The sequence below is a fragment of the Dipodomys ordii genome, unplaced genomic scaffold, assembly GCF_000151885.1.
Source record: "Dipodomys ordii isolate 6190 unplaced genomic scaffold, Dord_2.0 Scaffold46, whole genome shotgun sequence".
Lineage (NCBI taxonomy): Eukaryota > Metazoa > Chordata > Mammalia > Rodentia > Heteromyidae > Dipodomys > Dipodomys ordii.
In genome coordinates, this window is record NW_012267262.1 from 610,642 (window position 1) to 619,566 (window position 8,925).

The following is an 8,925-nucleotide window of genomic DNA, read 5'->3' on the forward strand; positions in this document are numbered from 1 at the left end:
TTTCTTAATGATCCTAATGAAGAATTACTCAAAAGATGATGCCAGATAAGTATGCTAAAACAAATGAAGATCAAAATCCTGATAGCAGATACAGTGAAAAAAAATGAATGCAAACATGCTGAGATAAAGAAGTTCTCAGAAAATTTGCAGTGAACGACTTACAGGAAGAAACTATTCTTTTTCTCATATGTTGATACTATTGTCTTTCCAAATCTAGTACCACTAAATTTTCTCCCCTCACCCAATTGTTCTCCCTGATAGGGATGGTTTTTATGATTCCATCTAATTTTCTTTAAACTTATCTACACTGGTAAATTTTCCCTTGATTTGATTAATCTCAGACACCCCATCAGACATACCATCTTGCTGGGTATACACGTAGAAGATAAAACTAAGCAAGCCACACAAACAAATAGTTTTGAACAGTACTTTGGGGGAAAGCATTTGCAAATACTGCATCTCTCTTCTGAAGTGAATGAAAACAGCAGATTTCCTAACATTTCACCACACTGAATGGTTAGAATGACGGGTAAGAGAGAACAGTCCTACTTCATAGTTTTCAAACAACCTCATAGCTAGGTAAGCCTGCTAGCACTCGAAATTTCAGGAGGGAGCTTTGTAGTCTCCTGTTTGCTTCTGCCCCTGTGGTTCTTGAGAATTTCTGCCCCAGTGTGAGGGAATTTAGATTTGGATTTTAAAAAAGATTACAGTAAATTGTGAGACAAGTTGATGACAAGTCTTACCTTTTCTCCATTCTTCTTGCTGGATGTGGTTAGCTGGTCTGTGAAGAAATGAAGAACATCCCAGGTTTTCAGTCTCTACAGGACACTCCACTGCCCTGGAGAGATCTCTGAGGGAGTGAATTCTTGCTCAACTGACATTCAGCAAGATATTTGACAGCGTGTGACTTCCTGACCTCGAACATCCTGACAAAGGAGAATGGGAAGTTGTGCTTTGTTCCTCATGAGATGTTCTCCACATTTGGTCTTACTCTTCTACCTCTCACATTCTACCCATCACCATCCCAAAAATCATATTCCCTGCAAGTGATGTTTTTTTTTTAAGTTTCCTGCTGCCAAATAACTAGCAGGGCCAAACAATGTATGAGCCTCCTGAAGACATTTGTAATGAAGAACAAAGCATAACTTGGGGCTGGGAAGGTGGCTCAGTGGTAGAGCGCTTGCCTTGCATGCCTGAGGCCCTGGGTTCGATTCCTCAGCACCACATAAGCAGAAAAAAAAAGCCGGAAGTGGCACTGTGGCTCAAGTGGTAGAGCACTAGCCTTGAGCTGAAGAGCTGAAGGACAGCACCCAGGCCAAAGTTTAGGCCGTGTGACTGATTAAAAAAAAAAAAAAGAACAAAGCACAACTTTTTGCTCACTATGGCCTTGCTAACATGGTTCTTTGTCTTTGAAATAAATACAAGCTTCTTTCCATGGAGACAGAAGTACAAGAGAGAAATGGTAAAAAAAAAAAAAAAAAACGAACAAATAAATACATAAATCTGGCTAGGTGCTGGTGGCTCTCACCTGTAATCCTAGCTACTCAGGAGGCTGAGATCTGAGGATGGTGGTTCAAAGCCAGCCCGGGAAGGAAAATCTGTGAGATTCTTATCTCCAATTAACTATCAGAAAACTGGAAATGGTTCTGTGGCCTTGAGGTGAAGAGCTCAGGGACAGTACCCAGGCCCAGAGTTCAAGACCCATTACCAACAACAACAACAAAATCTGAATTTTACTCTCTAGAATCAATAACTTAAATTTAAGTTTTTCCTTTCAATTCTTTGTTATTGTATATTTCAGCAGTAAATTTGTGTTTCTGTGTTTTACTTCTTTAGTATTAAAGAAGCATCAGTTATAAAGATTTGAATACAGAAGAGAATGTGGAATTAAAAAGGCATTTACAATAACTGTGATCCAGTAAAATTTCACAATGAAACTTCATTTGAAAGTTCCACATAGGAAATTTGGACAATGTGACAGTTGTAACTCATACTTATACCCCCAGCTACTTGGGAAGTAGATTGGGAAGACTGAAGTTTAAGAAAATCTAAGCAGCAATTAGCAAGATACCATCTCAAAAAAAAAAAAAAGAAAACCCACCTCCGTATAGAGGTTGAAACCTGTCTTTCCAGCTAGGTGAGTTCATGGTCTCCTCTGCTCTGCCAAAATCATGAGACCCATCTCAAGATGATTTCTTTGTTGCTTTGTATGTCCCTCCCCCACGGTATACCCCCTGTTTTCAATGTATTTGATGTTGGCATAATTTGTGGAGGGGAAGGGAAAAAACAAATTGTTTAAATAGAGATACAGGTGAACCCATTGCAACAATGGGATGTACTAGACGTTATATCGAAAAACAAACTTTATAACTTTAGAGGGGGGAATGGGAGAGCAAGGATGGGAAGGGGAAACAAAGGAGGAGGCAACAATGCTTGATAAGAATGTACTCATTTCCTTGCTCATTTTCACACACGAAAAAACTTATTTTTAAAAAAAGTAACCAAAGTAAGAAGGACTGGGGTGTAACTCAGTTTTAGAGCATCTACCTTTCAAGAACAAGGCCTTGAGTTCAAATTCCTTTACTGTCCCCCTTATAAAGGAAAGGAAAGAAAATTTAGATAATATATGATATCAAATTAGTAAGAGGAAACGATAGATAGTAAACATACTGCAACAGAAATGGAGAAGGTTATAGAAGAATGCTTATGAGAAGACTTTCCATAGCTTAGAAAAGATATGATGAGCAGTTATGGAAGGCAGCTAATAAAAATTTTCCAAATTAAGCAACTTAATAGGCAGCTACAGACCTATGAAGCACAGGCAAGCAGTGTGATCTCTATATTGTGGGGGTTATGATTAAATAACAAAAACTTGCATTGGGTCACTCAATTCACCATGGCTTGAACTATTTTTAATCTTTTTTTATCATAGCATCATACTTTTGTTCAAAATGACATAGAACTATAAACAAAGTCTAAGTTTTATTTTCCAGATATCATCACTTGGCACTCTTATCATTCTTATTTCTCTCTTATATCTCTCTTATTTCTAAGTAGTACTGTTTTTCTATTTTAATATGCTAACGTTATTAACTAACATAGGATAAATAATATCCTTTGGTTATTTAGGTCCATAAGTACAAGCCACTTTTGAGATATTTAATGGCATGTGAGCTTTCTACTTCAAAAATATTTATCCTTTTCCAGGTATGCTCATTCCTAGCCTATTATCTCTTTGGGGCTGTTGTTTTAAATAAGGTCCTCTCTGTGATTATATTATCTTCCTTCCTTCCTTTCTTTTTTGGCCAGTCCCAGGGGTTGAATTCTGGGCCTGGGCACTGTCCCTGAGCTTCTTTTTACTTAAGGATACTAGTCTACTACTTGAGTTACAGTGCCACTTCCGGCCTTTCTGTTTATATGGTACTGAGGAATTGAACTCAGGGCTTCATGCATGCTAGGCAAGGACTCTACCACTAAAGCCACATTCCCATCCCATGTAATTATATTCTCTAACTGGTAATTGTACATGGAGTAGTCTCTTTGTTAAATTGATATCCAGTTTTATAAATCTTAAGCTGACCACAACTATATCTGTGCTCAAATCTCTTTATCCTCACATTCTCTTTAAGAAAGATTTTGTAACTGCTACTAAATTCTTTGGGTAGTGTAAGGAATGATAGTCATTTTCATGGTGAAAACCATTCTCTGAATGACTTCTACTATTAGCAATGCCACAAAGAAGGCTGAGAATGTAGCTAAGTAGTGTAATGCTTGCCTAACATGCGAGAGGACCATGCTTCAATCCCCAGCACCATTAATGAACAAGCAAACATATCAGCTTAATCTCATTTCAGGCTATTTAACTCTCAGTGGTAGCCATGAATTCTTGTCTATGCTAAAGCTAAATCTCACTGTCTTATTTTGAAAATAGATTCTATACCACTAATAGCATAAAATTCAGATTTGGAAATCAAATGACTTTACTACTTGTTTGGGTTGCCTGGAGTTAGAATGTGGCCTAGAGTAATCATTGGGACACCATGGAATCAAGGTGTTCTCAGCTACCTCCAGTGGTCTTTCTAATCTAGCATCTCAGTTTCTGTACCCCTATATATCCAGAATGTCAATGTATTTCTAGACTCTATCAGGGAAAGAGATAAACAATCACCATATTTGAATAATAAAGACCCTGTTGTAATTTTCTTTGAGAGTAACAGTAAAAATTTTTTTTAATTTTTAAAAAGAAAGTAACAGTAAAGTTTATTAAGAAAAGAATATACTTTCATTAGAGTAAAAGTGGTTCATTGTCAATTTAAGAATGACAATTATTTTTATCCTGGCAACATATAGTGGTAAGTCTCTACCCAGGAGTAGTCACTGGGCAAACTCTCTATCCCAAGGTTGAGGGAGGTTTTTGACTTCGGCCAATGAGGAAAAGTAGAGGGATAATGTAAAGAGGATAGATTCCCCAAGAAAGAGGAAATGGAAGAAATAAAACACAATGCAACAGAAATGAAGAACATTACGAAGCAGCTCCCCAGTGCATGACACATAATAGAGAAAAGCCTAAAGATTAAAGTCTTCTGAAGACAGCCGAAACTTTCCAAATTGAGCCAGTTATGCTAACACATATCTTCAGTCTCAGCACTCATAAGGCTGAAGCAGAAGATTTGTGAGTTTGAGGATTGCCCGGGGAAATATTTCCAGAACCTGTTTTTTTTTTTTAAGTAAAAATATTCCAAATTGGGAATCAAAGGGACAGAACAAATATAATGAAAGCAAATGAAAAAAAAATCTATGGGCTCTATTATTGAAAATGCAACATATGTCTAATGTGAATACTAGAAAAAAGATGAAAGGAACAAAACAGGAGAGATATTTGAAAAAGTTTTCCAAAATAATTATCAAATACTAAACCACACTTTCGGGAAAGTCATAAAAACAAACAAAAGATAAATACAACAAACAAACAAAAACCTAGACCTAAGTGTTCAAACCATAGGAGTCATAAAAGACAACCTTGAATAACTCCAGAAGTCTTAACCTATAAAACAAGCATTTCCTGTCAGCCCAAAACAACAGTGTGAGAAGGTGAGCAAACCCAGGATCGGCGTCTCCTTGTTGATCACTTCTATTCACTGTATGGATTCTGTCCTCCAGGGTGGTGCTTGAGGACCTTGCTCTAGTGGTGCCCCTTAGAATACAAGCAAGCTGAGAACAACTGCAATGTGTTCTTTAATTGTACGAACGACCTTATTATGCTGTAATTGCTGTCCCTGAGTTATAGGAATGAGAACAGAGGCTTGTGGAGATTACAGACTTTATCAAGATGGCAGAATCCTGTAACTTAGATTCAAACAGGTACTCAGTGACTCCAAAGCAAAGGAACTCTACTACAACTGAAGTCCTTTACTAACACTGGAATAGTAGTGCTAGCACATCTGCTCACCATCTTAGGCCATGTTGTACCTCCCAGAAACAGGAAAGAAGTCTGAGAAGATCCTCTGGGGCATGGATTGGACTCTAGGCTCAGCATTTCTTTTGTCTAAGATAGCCTTCCTCTTCTGAGCAAGGAATTGAAAGCCAGATCCATGACCCAGGGCAACTCTCAGTGTCCAGGAGTGTCCTTTGGATAGGGAGAAAGGAGAACATGATGTAGAGTAATGAAAGGATTGTGGTTTCTAGCTAGGGTAGCTGCAAGGATAACAAAACTTGGGGTAGAAATGGTTAATCTTTAGGAGGACAGGAAATCTTTTTGTTTATTATGTAACCGTGTCTCTTTCCATAGGAGTCTTATAGTGAAAAGTCACAATATTTATGAACATTAACAGAGAGAGAAAGAGAGAGAGAGACAGACAGACGGAAAGAAGAAAGGGAGGGAGGGAGGGAAAGAAGGAGGAAGGAGGGAAGGGAGGGAAGGAAAGAAGAAGAAGGAGGGAAGGGAAGAAGGGAGGAAGGGAGGAAGGAAGGAAGGAAGGAAGGAAGGAAGGAAGGAAGGAGGGAGGAAGGAAGGAAGGGAGGGAGGGAGGGAGGGAGGAGGGGAGGGAGAAAGGAAGGGAGGAAGGGAAGGAGGGAGGGGGAAGGGAGGGAAGGGTTGTTAGTGTGGTTGAAATTTTAAGTTTAATGTTATAGAATATTTAAAAGATATGGAGAAAACTTTATTTGCTTCTGTTCCTTCCATTGAAAGCTCCAGGCATGTGTGAGAAAGAATCCCTGATGCTTGCTGAGATAGCTAATGATAGTCACCATCATGTCTCTAACAAAGGAAGGGCCAGTATATAGTTCAAAGAGAGTTTTAGGTCATGTTCTTGGAGAGTATTCAGAGCTGACTGTAAGTTTTTGAATTTTTGACGAGTCTAAAGTAGGTTTGGAAAAGAAAAGGAGAGGAGAGGAGAGGGGAGGGGAGGAGAGGAGAAGAAAGGGGATGGGAAGGGAAGGGAAAGGGAAAAAGAAAGGATACAAGAGAAATGCTAATGGAACTAGCTGGCAAGGGAGGAGAGCCTTGGAATACTTATAGGGAATTATTAAGTGATGTTTTTTCTATTAGCAGTTAGATATAAACCCAACCTTTATGTCCTTCAGGAGAATTGAGTGGAATTTTCTTTCTTAACTAAAGTATTTGTGCAGAAGATTATTTAGGAAAAGTAGTAGGAAATGTAAAAGTGCCCATTTTTATATTGGCCAGGATTTAGGGTAAAAGCAAAACAAAATAGATGTTCTTGTGGTTTCCAGCAATGATTCCATTTCAGCATATACAGTAGAACTGACTGAGGGGTTTCTTGGATATAACCACTTCAATGCTCTTCAGGCCCCAATCAAATAACCCTGTTAGTATTCCCATGTTATAGATTAGGAAAGAGAAGCTTGAAGAGAATGAAAAATATGCTCCAGGAACACAAATTTGAGCATACAAGTTTGGGCCAAAGTCCTTGACCTTTACCAGCCTTTCAAGCTCCATTGCCAGGGTCCAGTGTCAACTACATATTGGACAAGGGACATAAGTGACAATGAATTTGAATCAAAGTAGAAAATCTAGATCATGTTTTTACAGCCTAGATTAGTCAAAGTTCAGAAACAATAACTGAGGAATAGGTAGCCGTTAAATAAAAGGAAACAGGGAGGATACAAAGAGAAGCCAAGGGGGCTGGGAAGGTGGCTCAGTGGTAGAGCGCTTGCCTTGCATGCCTGAGGCCCTGGGTTCAATTCCTCAGCACCATATAAGCAAAAAGAAAAAAGCCGGAAGTGGCGCTGTGGCTCAAGTGGTAGAGCACTAGCCTTGAGCTGAAGAGCTGAGGGACAGCACCCAGGCCCAGAGTTCATGCCCACAACCAGACCCAAAAAAAGAAAGAAAAAAAAAAACAAAGAGAAGCCAAGGGACATAGGTTTGTGAATCTTTGAGTTTTGTCCTGCTTCAGAAAATCCAAATCACTCCATACTGCTGAGGACTCACTTGAGTAAGAGACAACGTGGAAACAGGAAGTATCCTCCATTGGGTACAGATTGATTTCAGGCATGAATGCAACTGTCCCTGCTGCCTTAGCCTGCATCCCTAGCTGGCTTGCTGAAGAGATGGAGGGAAACCACAACGTGTTTTCTTATATTAGAGTGACTTGTTCTTTTAATTCATGGCACCAAACACAGCTTGTAGCTCTGTTTTTAAGCTTATTCCTTTTTTAAAATTTCACCATTATTAAACACACAAAATCAATTGTCTCTCTCTCTATATATATTTTTTTATTTTGTTCATTAGTGTACCCAAAGTCTCTAGCACATGTCCATTAGAGAATCTGAGGCTTAGAGTACAACAGATTTTCCTGGAAATTGTATGACCAAGAGCAGGCTCAATATCAGCCCTCATTTCCTGAATCCCTGTCTCATTATTAATGATTTCACGGCTATAAGATTCACTATGTGAGGTCTTCCTGAGAAAAACCTTCATGTGAGCACCATGAAGAGAGACCATCAAAAGTTATGGAAATTACTAGCTTCTTCTCTTTTATTGTAGCTGTTCTGTGTCCATTCTCCTCTTCTATCACCTAGTAATTTTTGAGAGTTTTAAAGGATGCCATTTTCAATCTCTTTTGATGGCAGTATATGACTAGGTGCTGGCCAAAGGAGGGTGAAAAGAGATGCAACCACATTCTAGAATGAACACAGACTTCCCTTTCCCATCCTCTTTCCAAGTGGGAATGCAGATGTTAGTAAGTCCATGAGGATGTGGGCAAATGTATTGAGCTTTAGTAGACTTTCTTTTTTATTTCAGTTACTATTCATCTTTACAGCATTAAGTTCCTCCACAATACCTATAGGTTCCTCTTCATAGCTTCAAATGTTATTAGATTTCAAAAAGTTTTTAAAACTTCTATTCTCCAGGCATTTATGATGACAGTGAGAAATTATTCTAAAACAGTTAAACTACATAGGGAGGTACAAACAAACAAACTTAGGGGAAATAAAAAGGAGAAGTTTATTCAATCACATTAAGAATGGAAATATAAACTGTAGGGAGAATAGAGGAAGAAATGAAATTTTTCTAGTTTTCATCAATGTCTTATCTTCTGTACTCTTCTACATTATCAGAGGAGTCATATATATGACTCATATATGGATTCTTCTCTTTCTAGCTCCTGAGTGTGTATGGTAGTAGCTGCATGTTGACAGGAGGTTAAAAAGCAGGAGAGAAATATAGCATTTGTTAGTTTGTTCATTTGTTTGTTAATTTCCTGATTCTCTGATAGTATATGAATTGACAGTAGCATTTTTAACTCTACCTTAGGACAGAGTCCATTTCCATTGGGCCTTTTCTAAATCACAGTTACAATTATTATTTTTTATTTTTTATTGTGAAAATACTGTACAGAGGGGTTACAATTACATGGGCAAGATAATGAGTACATTTCTTATCAAGCATTGTAGCCTCCTCCT

The 8,925-nt window shown here is 38.3% G+C and overlaps 1 protein-coding gene across 1 annotated transcript in view; it reads right to left on the reverse strand.

Moving 5' to 3' along the window:
- LOC105988048 (mas-related G-protein coupled receptor member B4-like) overlaps positions 1 to 8,925 on the reverse strand; it is a 29,617-nt gene that overhangs the window by 583 nt on the left and 20,109 nt on the right. The gene's annotated exons all lie outside the window — the stretch shown is intronic.